Source organism: Oxyura jamaicensis, chromosome 4 (assembly GCF_011077185.1).
Source record: "Oxyura jamaicensis isolate SHBP4307 breed ruddy duck chromosome 4, BPBGC_Ojam_1.0, whole genome shotgun sequence".
NCBI lineage: Eukaryota > Metazoa > Chordata > Aves > Anseriformes > Anatidae > Oxyura > Oxyura jamaicensis.
In genome coordinates, this window is record NC_048896.1 from 35128919 (window position 1) to 35148296 (window position 19378).

Genomic DNA, 19378 nt, shown 5'->3' on the forward strand with positions numbered 1-19378 from the left:
TGTTAAGCTTTAAGTGTTTACAGTGTTTACAAATAAGCATTGTCTGGGTGCTGGGTGGCGAGTCTTTTTACTATGTTCTTTTCTCATATCATGCTATCATGCTTACAAGATATTGATTAAATTGTGATCACTGTACCTCTCTCTTCATAGACAGCATGAATTGCATCATGAACTCTATGGCTTCTTATACAGTTTTTACAGAATTATGTATAAAATATTTTTATGATACCTAAGTGTGATATACATGGGCTTCCAAAGACAACATATAACAATAATTTAAATATCAAATATGATGCACTTTCTCTCTTCCTCCTAGCAATTTCAAAGTCATCATTTAAAACCTTCCTACTATCAAAGACATTTTCAGAAAAAAGTGACTTCAGGTATGCAGCAATAAAGACAGTTACATTATTCACAAAGAAATTATTTTGATATTTTCAAACAGCAGTGATAGACTCTACTTTTCATGTTAAGAGTACCTTTTTTTTTTTTTTCAGTTTCACCCTTCACATTTAGTTTCTTAGAGATTTTATTAGGAATGAGTTTCATATTTTTAAGATAGTAATTGGACATCATTTTTCTACAGAGGCCATGTTTTCTACAGTATACGGTATACAAGAGAGCTGTATTTATACTTGTAAAAATGATGTAATGTTTTCCATATATTAAAAAGCAAAAAAATGCTAGCAACAATAAATATGATCATCTCATTATATAAAAATGTAAAAATGTATTACTTACAGTGTAGATGATATATCCAAACCAATTACATCTGAGGCTTATCTTAATTATCTGCACAGAAAATAATTGAAACAAGTGTGAGAAGCCAGCAACACAGGTATTTCTAAGAAATCTAAGCATTTTTTTTAGCATTGTGTTAGGCAATGTATAGCAACTTACAAATGACACAAAGTTTTTTATACTTTGCATCCACTTTTTCCAAAACACCAGTCATCCATTCCCTGACTGTGCCTACTACAGATAACAGTATCCATTTGAAAAGGAATTTAGCTTTACACATATTTAAAATAAGTGATAAATATTAATATGTAAATGGAATAGTGCTATGTCATTTTCTTTTCATTTCAAATTTTCAAAAATACTCTAAAGAGACACTTAGTAGAATTTTAGGTTTCACTACAGAATTATAATTCATATTGAAAAGGACTTCCAGAAGCTATTTAGTCCAACATCCTGCCCAAAACAGGTATAATGTGAGAGTGTGAAGGGCTTTGTTCTGTTGAGTTTTCAACATCCCCACAATGCAGGCTGCACAGCTCTCAGGGCAACCTGTTCCAGTATTTAACCACGATCATGATAATTCCACTCCCTCCCTCAGCCCCAATATCTAACTGGAATGTCTCATGTTTCCATTTGTGACTGTTACCTCTTGTCTTATCACTGTACACCGTGACAGGAGCCTAGCATCATCTTCTCTGTGTCTTCCAACCAAGTAGCCGTACATAACCAATAAGGTCTTCCCTCAGCTTTTTGCTGAACAGACCCTGTTCTCTCAGTCTCTCCTTATACACCGTGCTTTCCAGGCCCCTGATCATCCTGTTGGCCTTCTTCTGGAGTCACTCAGTAGTATGCCAATATCCTTCATGTACTAGGGAGTCTAGAACAGGACCCCAGCCTGTCCCCCCTTGTTGCATGTGGTGTTTCCATCCCAGATGTAAGATCTTGCACTTGTTCTTGTTGTGCTCCATGAGGTCAGCCCCTGGCCTGCTCAGGTTCCTCTAAACAGCAGCCCTGCCATCCAGTGTGCTGACTGCTCCCCCAGTTTGGTGTCACCTGCAAAGTGGATAAGAGCTCTCTCTGTCATCCAGGCTGATAATGATGGCATTAAAGGACTGGCTGCCAGCCAGGCTGTGCACCACTGGTAACTCTGTGAGCCTGGCAGTCCAACTAATTTTCCATCCAGCTTTTTGTCCACTTGTCCAGCCCATTTCTCACCACTTTGGTGATAAGGAGAGTATCTCTAGGGTAGATAAGACTATCGCAAAAGTAGATAAGAGCACCTACTGCCTTCCCCATGTCCTCAGTGCCTGTCACCTCATCGCAGAGAGCAATGCAGTTGGTCAGGCACAATCTGCCCATGCTTGCTGCTTGGATAAGAAATGGCTTCTTGAGAAGAAAATCCCAAGATCTGGATCTTTGCAAGGACTAAGTTGAAGCTGACTGGCTTGTAGTTATGTGGGTTCTGCTTCTTGCTTGTCTTGAGGATGGGTGTCATGGCTGCCTCCGCAAGTCACCAGGACCCTGCCCTGAAGGCCATGGCTTTTCAAAGACCATAGCAGCTCCACAGTAACAGCTGCCAGCTTCCTCTCCTGTGGGTACTGCTTCAGGCCTGCAGACTCCTGTAGGCAGCTCAGGGACTCAGGTCAAGCCTTACCAGTGAAAAGAGAGGGGGAAAAAAAGCCTGGAATACCTCAGCTTTTTTGCCTACTGCTTGCCACTAGGCCCCATGCAGCCTCCCTGCCTTCTCCTCAGAGCACTCTGCAGGCGGGATGGCAGCGGCACGGTGCTGGGCCCCCAGGCCTACAGCCAGGCTGCGCTCCCTCAGCGGCGGTGACAGACAGCCCTGGCAGCAGCCCAGTGACAGCCAGGCCTGGCCACGTCTCCTGTCTAGGGACCAGGAGCCCACCAAAAGCACAGGGGGCAGCAGGAGCAGCGCTGGGTGACCCTGCCAGCACATGGCGGCTGCCAGCTAATGGCGGGGCGGGAGGAGCATGTGGTGACCCTGTGAGCCCTGTGAGGGGGTTTCGGCCCAGCCGCTTTGCCCACGGGATTATTTGTCACTCTGCGAGTGCTGGCAGAGCCGTTTGTGCACCTTATTTTTCTTGTCAGGGTTTAGCACTCTCTTAAGAAGCAGGGACGTTTTCAGAAATACTTTGTAGGCCCTGGACCTCTTTCCCTTCATCTCTTAAAGAAGTTTTCAGTCATAAACTGCCTAGTTTAGAGGTGCAGCCTGTGCTAAGGCATAAATTGTGCATAGAGGGGAGAGGTTTACAAGAGGCCATGTGGGGCCTGCCGCCACTGCCTGCGGGAAGAGGAACCAGGCTGAGGGGGCAAAATGCAGCATGTTAGGAAAGAAGGGCAAGAGGTGAGTCCTCACTGGAAACGTTTTAGGAAATAGTAAGGGGTTTCAGGCAGGTTAACATTTTGCTTTGGAAAGAGAAATAAAGGAGAGGTTAACAAAGCTGACATTTGGAAAGGGAAGAGGTTCTCTTTCTTTCCTTCTTTCCTTCTTTCTTTCCTTCTTTCTTTCCTTCTTTCTTTCCTTCTTTCTTTCCCTTTCTTTCTTTCTTTCTTTCTTTCTTTCTTTCTTTCTTTCTTTCTTTCTTTCTTTCTTTCTTTTTCTTTCTTTCTTTTTCTCTTTCTTTCTCTCTCTCTCTTTCTCTCTCTCTTTCTCTCTCTCTTTCTCTTTCCCTCTTTCTCTCTTTCTCTCTTTCTCTCTTTCTCTCTTTCTCTCTTTCTCTCTTTCTCTCTTTCTCTCTTTCTCTCCTTCTCTCCTTCTCTCCTTCTTTCTTTCCTTCTTTCTTTCCTTCTTTCTCTCTTTCTTTCTTTCTTTCTTTCTTTCTTGACATTCTTCATTATTTATTAATTTAACTGTGAGCTTTGTGAGGGATGTTGGGTAGAAGCCCAGGGATGTGCTGCTGGAAGATAAGAAGAATAGAGCAGATAATTTTCTGACACTGTTTTGATAGATCTACCTTATCTGGGATGCTATTATCATGGCATTACAGGGCTGAACTACTTTTCTTAGGGTCATTTTGTATGTTAAGGGTGGGGTACAACAGAGTAGAGATGGCAGAGGAAGTCTTAATAAAAAAATAATCTAGTGCTTACATTGTGATACAGATGTTAATGTAGTCTTCTTGCTAGGGATAGCTGGTATTTCTCATTGTTTTTGTATGCCAGGAAGACTAATATCCCAAGGCCTCCTTTAACCAGAAGACTGTGTGTGGGGGGAATGGAATTCAGCACATTCTTCTTGCGTTAAACTTCCCTGACACAGTGAACTATATTTTTGCTCTTAATCCTCCACTCACTAGAAGTATACAGTAAACACTAAGGTTTATGGAAAGTTGTAGTCCCTTATTTCCATCCTAATAGTAAAGAAAGCACATACAGCTGGTAGGAGAGGAACAAGGAAACTGAAAGTCAAAACTGAGCTGGAATGGCAAAGTAGCTGAAGAAATACAGAAGACAAAGTCATAAAAAATCATTTATTCCTATGGACATTGTAATCATTAACTTGCAAGAGTTAGCCAGATCCATCCCATGTCCTCCGCCAACTCCTGTGACAAGGTAAAGGAACATGAAACGGTGTGATCCTAGGAATTTCAGTTTAAGTGGATCAAGTGAGGGATAGGCTGTCAGGGTAGTCTTTGCGCACACGTGCACACATGCACGTGTTTAACTGAGACCTTCCTGGGTTATCTCCCCAGTGAGGTGGCACAGCTGAACCTGGGCAAATGTGACACTTGATCTGAGTGGCCTTAGATTCATCTGTTTTTGCCTTCTGTGTTCTTACCTTTAAGTAGGAGATTACCAGAAATCTGATCAATACACTGTACCTCTCTGCTTAAAGAACTTGGCCCAGTAGCTGTTGTAGAAAAGAACTTGGCCCAGTAGCTGTTGTAGAATTCCCAAAGAAGGAGCATCCATTTTACCAATCATATGTATTAAAAAACAAAACCAAAAAAAGCCAACAACACCATAGCATTTTCTTTTTTAGGCATACTGGAAAAACAGGAAAACCCATTCTGTGCATGAAAATTACTGCAAGTTAAAGAACTAAACATATTTTTACTCAGAAGAAATCTTAACTGAAAGGTCAGAGGAAATTATGGGGAAAATCCATGTGTAGTTGCATCACATCTTAAAAATAAAACATAAGCAATTAATAACTTATTCCATGTTCCATTAGTCTCTGTGTGGGATAAATACTATATAGAAAGTAGTAGAAAATTCAGAGCCTGCTATTGGAATCTAGGATGAGTAATACTTTAGAATAATCAGGGCAAATCATCTAACTGCAAGGCTATATCAATGAGAAACAAAGAATTGTCTTTGTTCAGGTCTTGATTTCTTGCAGAGACAATTGCCTGTGTGAATTATGAAGCCAAAAGATAAGCACATCTGAAAAAAAAAAATCTACAAGGCGTATAGTAACAACATATTTAAGAACTTAAAGGTGGTGAAATTTCAAAAGCTCAGAAGGTAGCTGACAGAGTGCCCTGAAGAAGCATCCAAAGAATTGTACATACTAACTGAATTTCAATGAGGGACCTTAAATTATCAGACTGTTCTTTCTAAGCGTCTGTAAGAGATGGTGAGCATGAACAACTAACAGAGATTTTAAGGGAACAAATGAGGCTCATCCTAGCTCTCTCAAGAATATTGCAGTAAGCCTTAAGGCATAGAAGAGAGTTGACACAACTTGGATTTAGTAAACTTCATTTTTGATAATCTCACACAGCATTCTCTTACACAAGTTAGGAACCTGTGGTCTAGATGAGACAGGTCTAAAGTTAGTGTACAAGTACTGGGGAAAAAGAAAAAAAAAGTGTTCATCATTTACTCATAGTCACTCTTTTTTCCAAAAGACAAAAAAAAAAAAAAAAAAAAAGTGGAATTGCATAAGAATTAGGTCTTGGACTATTCAATAACTTTATTGGTACCTTATGTAACAGAATAGACACTATTCTTGCTGCAGTCAGAAGACAGGATTCAAGTTCAAAATAATTACAATAAATTCCATAAACAACAGAAAATAGTAGACATGTAGTTTGGCAAGAACGAGCACAGACACTAAGCAGGAGTACTTAACTCCATGAATACAGGATGTGGAATCACCTCTAAATCTTTAGGAAAGAATATGGGGACAGTGTATTTGCCATGCCATCCTGTTACATGTGTAGCCAGTTCCAGACTTTTTGCTTCCTTACGCAAGTGTTTGCCCGCCTTTCCTATCAGCTGCAGCAGAGCTCAAGAGGTGTTAAAATGCCTGGCAGACATCCTTTGGCAAATCTGAAAACATTTCATGCCTCCATCACCCTTCACGAATTGAGGCATAGCATACTAATTTCTACCTACCCACTTACAGGGTTGATAATCTGTAGCAGATGCACAAGGGATAAACTATCTGAAACTGCTAAACCTATATTCATGGATCTTGAGGAGCCTAATGTGTAAGCATGCACAGCTTGTAGACTCGAGTTGTCTATAATTTAAGACAAACAAACAAAAAACCCCACCAAAACACATTGTATGTACATAGTGATAATTCATCAAATTATTACAGGTATACAGTAAAAACTTAGAAACATGTTTCTTTAGCCTGTGAAATCAAAATGACTGTAGGTATATGTGAAATTGTTGCCAAGGAGATCAGCATAAACTGTGTGCTGTCCCCAATTTAGATATGACAAGAAGTAGTGGGTTTAATTTGCAGCAAAGCTTGGATGCAAGAGACGAGAAAAAGTCTTTGAAAAGTAAGAATGATTAACTGCAGGACTGGATTGTTCATCTGGAGGATATTCCAGATTTGAAACCTTGAGCATTGACTACACCTATTTAAAGAGAGATTGGACAGGCATTTGTCAGTACCAGTTTAGGTCTGAAGCAAGGTCCAGCTGAAACCTGCTTCCGGTAAGAAATGCTAGGACGTGTAAACATGCACGCTTTATGCCTATTACTTCTTAAGTCATCTTTTTAGAATTCTGCCAAATACATAAATAGGAACCAGGAGAAGGAGAAGAAGGCTCTTCTCTTTCTGCTGAAATGAGAATTATGAATAAACTCTACTGTTAAAATAAAGACAACTATTTATTTTGCATATTCTGTATACTACAGTTGTTCTTCATGTTGAATGAAAACCTATTTGCACTGTTTTGGAAGGCTGGAGCATTTCCCTCCGTGTTCATTATGTTTCTGCTCTTAGACCACCAAATGGCTGTTCAGGTGTAACAAAAACACCTGTTTAAATCCACTTGCCAGCTATGAGACTGAAGAACTCTGGAATCATTTGGGTACCTCAGAATTACATGAGGACAAAACTAAAACTCTTGTCTTCTATAATGTGGTAATTCCATATTGATAAAGTAGAGTGTGGACTTTGCAAAAAAAAAAAAAATTGCTCAGCATATCCTTTGTTTGTTTGTTTGTTTCTAATGATTTGGTTTATGGTATATTTGATTGTACTTATTCTGTACTTGTTATTTCCTAGGTGTATCCCTGAAAAACAAAAACTTAATCACAGGATCAGAATACACTCTGGATTTTCTTCCCATGTGCAGACTACACCTTTTGAAGTGTTGAATCCATGTACAGCAACACCTTCCTGTAAGTAGGCTCTATCAGTGTGAAACACATTATATAAAATTTTGTTGGGTTCCTGTGTAATTCAGTACTCAATGAAGAAAATGGCTAATTCAATATTCAACCTAAGAAGCACTGCCATATATTGACGTGTGCACAAAATATTGATAGAAGAGTGAGAAGGATTAAAACATCCTCTGACAGATGTTTCCTCTCTGTCCTTTCCGAAATTCAAACTGTGAAAGGAGAATTGAGAGTCAGATGGTATTATCCTGTTTTCAGAAATGGTAACTCTGTACACTATATATGGGACATGTATCAATGAAATCACAAGGCAAGAATAAGAAGAAACAGAATTACAACATGAAGGACCTGTAAGAGGAGCAGTATATACTTTCTTGCTTATGACCTCTCTGTTTTGCAAAGATTAACAACTGATTATAATCTCTTCCACATTTAAAATAATTACTGCTAAATGGCAGAGATTTGCAACATCAGTACTAACATATTAGTTATCTCAAGGAACACAGAAAGATAATTCTGACATGGTCAGAATGGTAGTCAGTGTCTGTTGTGATCGGTAAAGTGACCATTGAGTATTTTTAAAACTGAACTTTGTCACAACAGTACAAGCTGAGATACAAACCTCATTATGGTTATAGGAACAAATGGGTATTTTGAAGTACTTGGAATGTGCAAAGTATTCAGGCATATAAATTTTGGTCTTCAGTAACTTGCACAAGGTGTTTGAGTTGGCATACTAGTTTTCTGGATTCAGAGTTATAAATTTTGCCTACAAAATAACACTATAGAAGTTCTGTGATTTATTAACTAAAAAGTATGTAAGGGAATGTTGTACTGGTTTCTTTGATAGACTATCATTTTTATATGGCTGAAATGTGTAGACTTGCAAATTCTCCTGGATGATAAAAACATAATGCACTGATTGGGGGATAATATACCTATATTTTTTAGAAGTTCAACTTCATGAAGTCATTGAAATTCAGACATAGATGTTAACTGGAATATTAAGTGCAAAACAACTGAAACAGGTATTAAAAAGAAGTAAGAATTCTTATTGTATTGGGCATTTGACACAGGGTCAAATAGATCGGTGTAATTTCTGCACTTTATTTTTTGTCATAAAATATCTGCATCTACTGAAAAAGTCTCTTAAATATGCAGTATTACTGTAAGTCATTTTGTATTATTTTTTGCTTAAAGTTGACTTTTCAGAGGAATCTAGGGATTGTAGTTTGCCATCTGTTGCTTTAACTGTGTATTTTTACTACATTGGATGGATAGGCTTTTCAGCCTGGCTTCATGATTTGGAAATAGGAAGCTATGCTTAGGAGATCAGGCAGTATAATGATACATTAGTGTTCATTTGTTTAAATCTGCACTCACTTTATTTGAACTTTCTTGACGAGGGCAGATTTGGAAAGAGAAGGAAAGGTCTCAGTAGTATGTTTCCACAACTTTTATGGAAATGAATGGCTGAGTGGAGGAGAGAGACAATCACATACTGACTGAATGCCTACAGTGTTCAACTGTATGATAATACAGTTTGATTATTCAAACTATATTAGACAGTGGAGAATACAGAGGAGAGTAAAATGTTATGGTTGTCGCTATTATGGGAAAGATGTCAGACATCTTAACACTTTTTTACATACTAAAAGCATTCAAACAGCAGTTGTAAATTTGTCAGAAACAAAGTTTCATGCTTAATGAAAATTCTTGATTCTAATGGCTAGTGTCAGTGTTCTGCTAAGCATTGTTTGCAAACCTTTTCAGCTTGGATAGTCAAAAGCTGATGACCCTGGATGAATGCTGATGCTCTTTATAGGTATGTGGAGTTGCAGAGGGAGGAACTGAACTCCATAAAATCCCTGAGTGCAGTCAAGTGAATCAAGTGTTTGCCTCCTTTGTTCTGAACTTTCTGTTTGTTGTCCTAGGTACGTCTGTAATTCTTTAGCATGCTGTATTTTTTAAAGGTAATGCTGTTTTTCAGCAGTAACCATTTGTGCGTATGAAATAATTGAAGTTCACACAATAAAGCATAGTTCAATTTACTTGAACATGTAAATTGGCTCATTTATGAGTCACTTGTGCATGACTGGTACAGCGGTATTCCACATGATAAGTTAGGAAGCTTACAGTAATTGACATATAATAATATTGAAACAGATTGTTCAATACATTTATTTCTTTGACAAAAAGTGATCGATTTTAATTTGTCAAATTCTGTTCTGTTCTCTCATTGAACTGAAAGCATACATATTAAAACAGCAGTGACTGTGAAGTCTGGTGAGTTAAAATTTGATCATTTCTTTTGTCAAAGAAACAAATAATGAGTTTAACTCCAGAGTCATTGTTAAATTTAAAGTGCAAGGTAGTGGGAACACAAAAAAATGCTTTATGATGAGTTTTTGTCAATCTGTATAATTTTTCAGTTAAGCAGTCATAAATCAAGGAATATTGTATTTTTTGAGGCTCATTAAAGAGACATTATACATTAGAATAGTGAGGCAGTCAGCATAATGAAATGATGAATGCCTATAACTATCTGTATGTAAATGATGTGAGACAGATTTGCTGGCGCTACAGAGGAGAATAACAATCTATTTGACAGTTCCCTGTAGGTGCTACTTCTGGATACAAGTGACAGATGTTAAATGTAAACCTCTTCAATAGCGAGCACTTATTAGCACTCAGTGGGGAAAAAATGGCAATATAGAATAAGACAAATAGCAGATAATGCCATTTAAATAACTTTGTTCTTACAAAGCTTTATTGCCAATGTGTTAAAAGTCTGGAAGGTTGGTTTCCTTGTTTGTTTTCGTTGACAAAGATTAGGTGTTTAAGCAAACCTTTTGGAATTTAGAAAATTGTCATTTGAAACATTTGAGAAAATTCACTCTCTATGATGGGAACTGCTGATGGAAAATGTATGTATGAGTCCTTTCCTGAACAATCTTTTTATGTGAACATTATTTGGTAAATATTTATCAAATCATTATTATCTGTGATAAATGTCACTATTGTGTTTATTTGCTGCTGTTGCTTAATTTACTAAATTAGTTTCAGTTGTTTCCAGTTTTATTATTTATTTTTCCCCATGATAGCATGGAAGACTATCAGCTCTGTAAGTTTTATAATAAAAGGGCAGAAGAAGTTAAGGAAACCAAGTAAGCAGTGACAAATAATTGTTAGGCAGTCTTACTTTTTTATTTCTAGGCCATTAGTGTCAGACCTAGCCTGAGATGTTACTCCTAGAAGTATAAAATATTAATATGTGTGAGATTCACATCTCGATAATAATCCAACTCTTGAACAGAGATAGCTTTCAAGTAGTTCAGGAGACTATCAAAAACACCTGATTTATCTCTTATCCTGCTTTGTAATAGATTAGGTTAGGGATTTATATTTCTTTAAAGTATGAATCTAGACACATGAATTGATTTTTTTGAAATTGTCAAAGCTTACTTTAAAGCTTTTTCTTATTTATTTATTTATTTTTTTAGATAGCCTCTCCATAATATATATTTTTTTCCTGGCTGCCAGGCAGACTACTGCTGGAAGGGGTAGAGATTAAGCAACGCTAACAGCAATGCCACGTGCCCGTGGTTAGATTCCATACCGCCTTATGTCTTCTGGTATTATGAAATCTGTGACACTATTTGTGCTTTCTCTTTGTTATCTTTTGTCAACTGTTAAAGCTACCTTGTGTTGCTTGCACTAAATCTCTTAGGAACTTTGAGTTTCACTGCACCAGTGCAGTTTGTAATCCCCTTTCATGGTATTAAATTATCAGCCACATATGCACTGTGTCTGACTTACTGGACGTATTTATTGTTCCCCTGGCTATTGTGCTTGCTAATTTGTTTCTTTACTGCTTTGCCTTGAGTTAGGGAATATTCATCCTCAGTTCTCTGAATTCTTAAAAGAACAGCTAAAGTTCATTCCGATGGACTTTTTTTTGCCATGACTTCTCACTGTTGAAATTGAAATCTACTACCAATTTAGCAACTTAATTTATCAAGAGGTCATTCTCATGTAGATCCTGATTTATGTTCATGTAGAACAGCAGCAGGTTCAAGAGTGTAGGATGTGAATATAATGTCAGTGTGCAAAGGGGAGTAAAGACAGATTTTAAGAGAGTATTTAAGCAATATTCCATGACTGTAACAGCCTCCTTGCATAGCCAGTTTTTGAATGTAATAAGCAGCTTGTAAGTCCAGGAAATGTCTTTAGATTCTATTAGCCAAGCTTCCTTAAATGAAGACAGGGATTTAAACTATTTTATCTCATTCTGTCTGCAACACGATAGAGTTGCAAACAAGACACGCTCAGTTACATAAGAATGAAGAGTTTCTTCTGCATGTAATGGCTCAACATTTGCTCTTATTCCTTTGCCGTTCTCAAATGTTCCCTCATACAACACCCACCACAGTTTTTTAAAAACTGCCTTGCCTATGTGGTTGATCTGAAATGTTTTGAAGAAAGTGAAAAAGTAAAAACAGAGAGAAGGAAGGAAGGAAGAAGGGGATGAAGGAAGGAAGTCTTTACCATGCTGTATCTACAAAGTGGTAAAGTGTTTTTCAGATGGTAGGGTGTTCATAGCAGTTAGTGAATTTGTGAACTGGAGAGAGTGTTATAAAATTGCATTTTCCAAAGAGAAAAGGTGTGATGGAGATAAATTCCTTGGGCTAGAATGGCAGGCAGTTCCTGGAAAATTATTTTCTTCTTGTATTTTATATTGTGATTCTAATAAAATAGAGTGCCTTTGCTGGGAAGGCCTTATGGTGTTGTATCAGCATGGCCCGGACTCAACAGACTTTGTTTCATTTTCTCTAAGCTCATTGCAATTTTACAAAGTACAGTATATGTTAAAGTCAGATCTTATACCGGTTAAAGGAGTCTAGGGGGAGGTAATTCTACCACTTCAGAGAATAGGATTGTGGAAAAAAAAAATAATTCTAAGAAGGTGTGGCAGTATCATGCTTTGTCATCACGAGATGGCATTTGTCAGAGGTCTGCCATGATCTCAGGAAGGTGCTTTGCTGGATCTGTGACAGATAAACAAAATTGGGCTGTGTGATATGCCTTTAAAAAAATTACAATCACCTCCACATATTCGATGAAAGCCTCCTAAAAATATGTCTCTTTTGGGCATTCTTATACTGTAGAATGGAAGAACCAAAGCAGCCTTTTTCTTTCAACCACTTAGAGCTTCTGTGATCCCAAACACAGTAACTGAGATCAGAGATGACTGCATCTGAAATTAAATTGCATCCCTTCTTCTAAGGTCACCCTTATATGGTCCTGTATGTTCCAACACGATGCTCTGAAAATAACTGGAAAGCAGACTTTTACTGGTGTCCTTAATTGTATGACTACAAATCACAGCATATACAAAGTAGTGAATTAGAAGTCAGAATTTGCTTTAGTCTTATTTCAGATTTTTTTTTTTTAAAATGTGTGTTTTAAAGCACAAAGACTGTATTTAAAAATAAGAGAACCATATAAAAATTCTTGAAGTGGAATAAATCTGCATTCAGATGATGGATTTAAGTGTGTATTTAGGAGAGATCAAGCCACACCTTCCAGAAGAAAGATGAAAAAAAAAAAGCATAAGTATTCCATGAGCCTTGTCTGAAGAGACACTAAGTAATTTAGGAGTCTGGGGTGGAGAATTGTACGTCTTCATTAGGATCACAAGTTACTGGGAAGAAATACAGGAGCTCAGGTACTTCCTATTTTTTATACAGAAGTCATTACATCTGTAAAAGAATTTTCAGATTGCAAGGAGCTTTTGGGGAATAGGGAATTCAAGTGGTAGTTCTGTTTTAAATACAAACGAGTGCATTACATTTTATTTTATTTTAAAAGACTAAATTTATTTGATGCTTTAATGGTTATACGTTATTCACGAATTCTGAGTATATACTTTGTAGACAACTAATTATACACTATATAGACTAGATAAATAGAGTACACCAATGTACGTGCATGTCTATAAATATAGACTAAACACATACTACATAGGTATACACTTCATTTTTTTTTTATTTGTAAGAAAACAATTAGCCACAGGTTAATAATTTACAATATAATGTAGTTGCCTCTAGTACTTTGAAAAAAATCATTTGAAATGACTTAATGAACTTCTTTGGCTAATCAGAAAGCCTACTGAAACATAAATGTTTCGTCGCCTCATTACTTCTGCTTAGTGTAAATAATAAATTAAATACAGTGACATCTATGTAAACAACTGAAATTATTTCTTTCAAATATTTTAAGTCACATCACCAAAGAAAAATCATACTAAAGAAAATTAAAATGATGATGCCTGTATGTGGTAGGTTGAGAGTTTTACTGTGCTGTAAGATATTTTAAAATCAACTCACTTCTTGGTTGTACAAGAGTACTTGAATACTTGAATAATTGTTATCTAAGCTTAACATGATTATCTTTTTTTTTTTTTTTTTTTTCCATTTATTTATGGGTTAGAGCTGACTGGTAGTCTACAAGTAGTTAGAAGTCTAATTTTGACTCAAATGCCTTTCTTGGCTACATGTATCTGAATTCATGACTTCATTAATTGCCAAAAAAAAAAAAAAAAGAAAAGGTTAAAATCTCTTATATGTGTTTTCTCTTAAAGAATCTTTTTGAATAATGTAATAACGAGGTGCTATAGGACTCATCTAACTATTACAGCTATTATTTTAAAGAGCTGGACAGCACGTTTAAAAAATATTGAATGACAATCCTATGAGCTGAGTTCTGCTGTATAAATGTGTCAGGAGAGTAGAAAATTAAAATGGTAGTATTTTACATCATATTGTACTGTTTTACACTACTTAATAATGTTTTATTAATGTATATTTCCAGTAATCAAATAGTTAAAGGTGCTGTAATTTGTAATTTATTGCAGTGACAACATTTTAACAGAAATAATAATTTGATTAATCAAAATGTTAACAAAAGCAAAATGCTTGTGGATTTCTCAAGTAGAAAAATGAGAAAAGTCTTATGAGCTAGTTCCAGGAGTGTTGGCCTTTGTTCAGCTTTTATGAAGGCATTCGGACTGAGCCAAAACCCCAATCTTTGTATAAGTGTTGTCAAAAGAATGAATGGGCAAAAGGAAGGAGGGTACAAAAGCATATATTTAGGCAACCTGTTTGAAAGTTTATTGGATAACTTATTGATTTGGTTATTTGCACTAAGTATCACTCTGATTCACAAATAGGAATCTGTGTATGTATCTGCTTTTGCATAGTGGGTGTGTGGTTTTCAAAATCTAGATTTAGATCTTGTTAGATTAAACTGAAGGAAAAAATTGTATGTATTTAGGAAAAGATCCTAGTCGTGCAATTCTATCCAGTTGAAAGGAGCTTAAAATTTACACATCAATCTAGAAGAGAGCTCTCCTTGAGCAAAAGGCTGAAAACTGTTCTCCAGTCCTTCTGACATACAAGTATAATTTAATGGTAACAATAAAATGAAAGGAGACTCATAAGGATTTGTTACTTCACTGATGCTTTCAAAATTTGATAGCCCAGCAGCAAGAGCTACCATAGCTGTCATTCTGTACTATTTGTCAGTCTGTACTTTGTCTTTTTTCATAAGCAGGCTACAATTTTAGAACTTTATTGCCAAATAAGGATTGAAAGTCAAGGCAAGTCTATGGAAAATCTATAGAAATAAGTGATAACATTATCTTAATACTTTCTGAGATTTCAGGGTATATATATATGTATGTACACTCGCGTATATTTGTATTTCAAGATTTATACATATACAAATGTTGAAATCTCAAAAATATGTATACTTAGTAGTCTCAAACAGTCCTTTGTTTTCCATTTTGAGATATAGCCAAATTTTTACCGAAGTGGCTTTTTGGAGGAGAAAACAGACAAAAATAGATTTATGACTGGTATTGAAAATGCTGCGGACTGAGCAATTGGACTGCCACATATTCTAAGTTTCCTCTTTAGCCATTGTAAAATTTTGACATTCCAAACCGAGGCTGAAGGTGAAGGATTATAGAGGAGACAGAAAGTAAAATTGTAACTAAATACAAAATAACGGTAGAAAAGAATAAACAATGGGAAAAGTACAGTTCTGGACACTATTGAAGAGGGTGAGATGAAAGAATGCTTGAAAGAGAGGAAGATAATGAGAATTTTTTTTCCCATCTTAATTTTAGAGACTGCCATAACCTGAGGCAAACTGTTTGACATTGCAAAGCAGAAGCAATTATCTATTTTACTGAAGCGATTTCCACCTGAAAGGGATGGAAATTAGAAAACGGAAAGATGAAAAAAGTGGCTTAGGAATACTGTACTAGAGAGTATGTATTTAAAGTCTAGTAAATCTAGATGACATGCATCATTTGGTACCAACAGTTGCACAAATAACACAATTTTATGAAAAATATGTGCACATACAGTTAGATATATAGATGTATGTATTTTTATGTCCATCTATACGCATCTGTATATCCATCTATTTCTGTAGATGGGTATGTTTTATCAGGTATTGTACACATCACTGGTAACTGAGTTCCATTACTTGCATTCTTTTTCAGGTGACCTTTCTCTGCCAAAATTTTAATAAAGTTTTCCTCTTCACAATTGCAGTTTGCCATTATATTTATAATGGCACAATAAACTTCTAATAGTCCTTTTGCAGCATAAGCGGTTGCTTAGTAGCCTAGAATACCTCACTTTTTTCCCTTTTATCTACTGCACCCGCTAAAGCTATGTTGAATAAATATGTAGGGTTTCTTTAAATTAATTTGGGAGGGGGACAGAAAGGAAAGAAGGAAAAAATATCTTAGATTAAAATGAAAAATGTAGCCTTTTTAATTCTGAAATGAATAAAATTAGCCTCTTTTAGTCTAAGTAATACTCTACTTGATACAACATGATAGAGTTTGCACAGATTCTTTTAAGAAAAGTAAATTCTGGGATTACCATTGCCTTAAAACAAAAACTTCATTTCTGACTCTTCCTGGATTGTCTCCTACTGGAGACAGAAGAATTGATGGATTCTTCTCCTTCTGCTCTGAAAAGCAAAATAAAGCAGAATGAAAAACCCAATCATCATCATAAGTAACTGGGAAGAAAAGACTGAAGGAATGTAATCCAAGATAAAATTTCTTTCTGTCAATGAGATTCTCTATCAGTGTCAAATCACTGTTGTGTCGTATTTTTATTGCTGAGATGATAATATGTAATTATTTGAATAGGCTGCTCAGACCTGATGACTAGAAACTCAGGACAGAGTATTTCTAGCTATGGCAAAGGTTCCCTAAGTCTTTGCTTTGGTTTCCTTACAGACAGGTTTTAAGCTTTATTATTTCTTCCATTTCAGAAGTTCATTCATAGAGTTTGCTTTCTTAAACATTCCTTTCCTCCTACATATATTTGTTTTTAGGAAATCTAGTAGAAAATAGAAATCCTAATTTCTGCTTTATGGCCAAAGACATCCTGGGTTTAATGGTTGGTACGGGTATCTGTCATAACTTTCTACAACTGACAGCCTGCTGTATAAAGATTCTAATGAAGAATTCAGTATAATAATAGTGTCTGACAGTTCTGATGATGTCTGTCACCTGGGTTCCAGTAAAGACTTCAGACCATTAAAAATCTGGAAGGGAGGAAGAAAAAGGCAGTTAATATGACTAACATATTTCCATAACCCAGTTTAAGAGCAAACTTGTTTTTTAGCTGAGTTAGAAACATTCTTTGTGTTCAAGTCTGTGGCTCATTAAGGAAGTTTTGTCCAAATTATTTTGTTTCCCATTTGTGAATACTGTGTGCAATCTGACTCACAAAAAAGCAATATATGCTTCCATCTTCTACTCACAGCAAATAATAATATTTAATTTTCAATATAGGAGAAGAAGTAGATGACATTGGTAGTAAGTAGGGTGATGGTCGGACCAGATGATTTTGGAGGTCTTTTTCAACCTTAATGATTCAATCATTCTATGATTCTCAGTTTAAGTCTACTCTTAAATGTACAAACAGAAACTGATTAAATAAACTCTAAAAAGTAAAGTAACTTTTTATCTGTTGTCAGGAGTGGAATATTTCAACTCCCTGCAAACAATCTGGAGAAGATAGTGAGCAATTAAAATGGGGAACTAAGAACAAAAGTTCAAAGTCAGTGCCAACCAACCTTGAACATCTCTGCAAGTTCATGTTATTCATCCAACCTCAGAGTTCTAGGTTACAAACAGTACTAATACTACAGAATCCATTGTCTGTGTAGGTATCTGTTGTAGCTCTTACCTGAAACAAGAAAATTATGAACAGCATGCATACACAAATCCATAAATCACCAGTGTGTAACCTGCATAAAGTAGAAGAGGCAAGGTCATGGTAAAGAAAAACATGGAAGTTTATAAATCAAACGAACATCCAAAAAATATTTGAGAACAGTGGAATTTTAGGGATGTCAGGGTTGAGAAAGCTGTGTTTTTTAACATGCTCTAGGCTACAGACTACATGAGTTTCATCCTGTATGCAGGTATGTGTCTGTATAAATTTAAGATTATTTATAAACTGCCTCTCTTCCAAAATGTGTTCATATAATGCAATGGTTGTATGAATTTTCATGGTATCTTGAGGATTCAGATCAATCAAAAGGAAATCAACACTACAGTGTGCATAGTCAAATTTTAGAAATTAACCAGCAAGTAAGATATTTTACTATGCAAAACCAAAAGAAGCACGATAATGAAGGTTGTTAACTTGCTACTTTTAGTTTACTAGCAGTTCATAAGAATAAAATCAAATTGTGTTGACCATACATTCCTGCTTCTTCATTAGCTGAAAGATCTCCTTTGTTTTCATTTGTGAGTGCTTCAAATAATTTATTTTCTATTTGCTTCCTAAAATTAGATTTTCTTGGAAATGAATGAGTTTATATAAAATGATCTACACTTTTTGCTTTAAATTTTGCAAATAAATATTTTATTACCAGAAATAAGCTTTGGGCGAGAGGGACTAAATGAATCAGATTTGCAGTATTAACACAATTCCATAAAATAAACCACATTTTTTAGCACTAACCTTGGTGACCCAGTGGGCTGCAATATGTTGTGATTTCTCATCTGTCAGAATAAAATCACGGAGTTTGCTTTTTGGAGAGATTTAGGAGTGTTTCAAGAATTAAGCCAGAAAAAACATTAAATTGCTTGATGCAGACAGTGAACTTAGTCCTTTGTCTTTTTCAAGCCATGTCTGGTGCCTATATTGAAAAACTTTAGAATTTCCACGTTTTTGCAATATTTAGGTAATGCAGTGATGATGCAAGTTATTTGGTAGAAAAAGCAGTAGTTGGAACAAGGAGTAGTTGATACCAGTTTTGACTACTGCTGTTTCGTTACAAACAATCCGCTCATTTCTCATTTCCAAGTTAGAATCCTAATTCCTGGTTTGGACCTGTATGGTGCGGTTGCGAAGCTGGGATCGCCTACTGCTTAAGTGCAGGAAAAGTTAACAGCTCTGCTATGTGTAGCCTTTCCTGAACTGATGTTTCCTTTCCTACGGCATGTGATTTATCAGGTTCTGTGGCCTATTCACAGTGGCTCCCAATACATTAAGTAAGGGGCAACAACAACAACAAAGTGCATTACCCTCCCTGAGAAATTCGACAGGTCTTTTTAAACCCTGTCCATCTTCTAAAAGGGAGCTCCTGTTGCCTGGCTTGTCACACTCCATTTTGTAGCTGAAACACATCACAGCTGTGTGTGTGTGCATAAGTTCAAGTAATTGGTCTTTCCGGAGCTTCTTCCAGCAGAATGGAGGTCTTCCCAAAGCAAGCCTATGGAGGAAATGCAGATTAAATGTTGAGTGATTGCATCTTCAGGTTGTTCTTCATTATCTGTCACTTCCTCATCATTTCATGTTAAATGATGACAGAGTTTAGGTGCGGAGCTGTTATCCTGTTTCTCAAGGAGTTTCTCTGAGAGCATGTTTGATACTTGAATAATCAAAGAAATAATACTGCAGCACCTTTTTCTTAAGAG

General features: G+C 36.3%; 1 protein-coding gene across 1 annotated transcript in view; it reads left to right on the top strand.

Annotated features, from left to right (window-relative positions):
- TENM3 (teneurin transmembrane protein 3) overlaps nt 1-19378 on the top strand; it is a 1329889-nt gene that overhangs the window by 47059 nt on the left and 1263452 nt on the right. The window contains exon 2 of the mRNA XM_035325081.1: nt 7238-7353. The gene's annotated coding sequence lies outside the window, so the exon portion shown is untranslated. The remainder of the gene's footprint in view (nt 1-7237; nt 7354-19378) is intronic.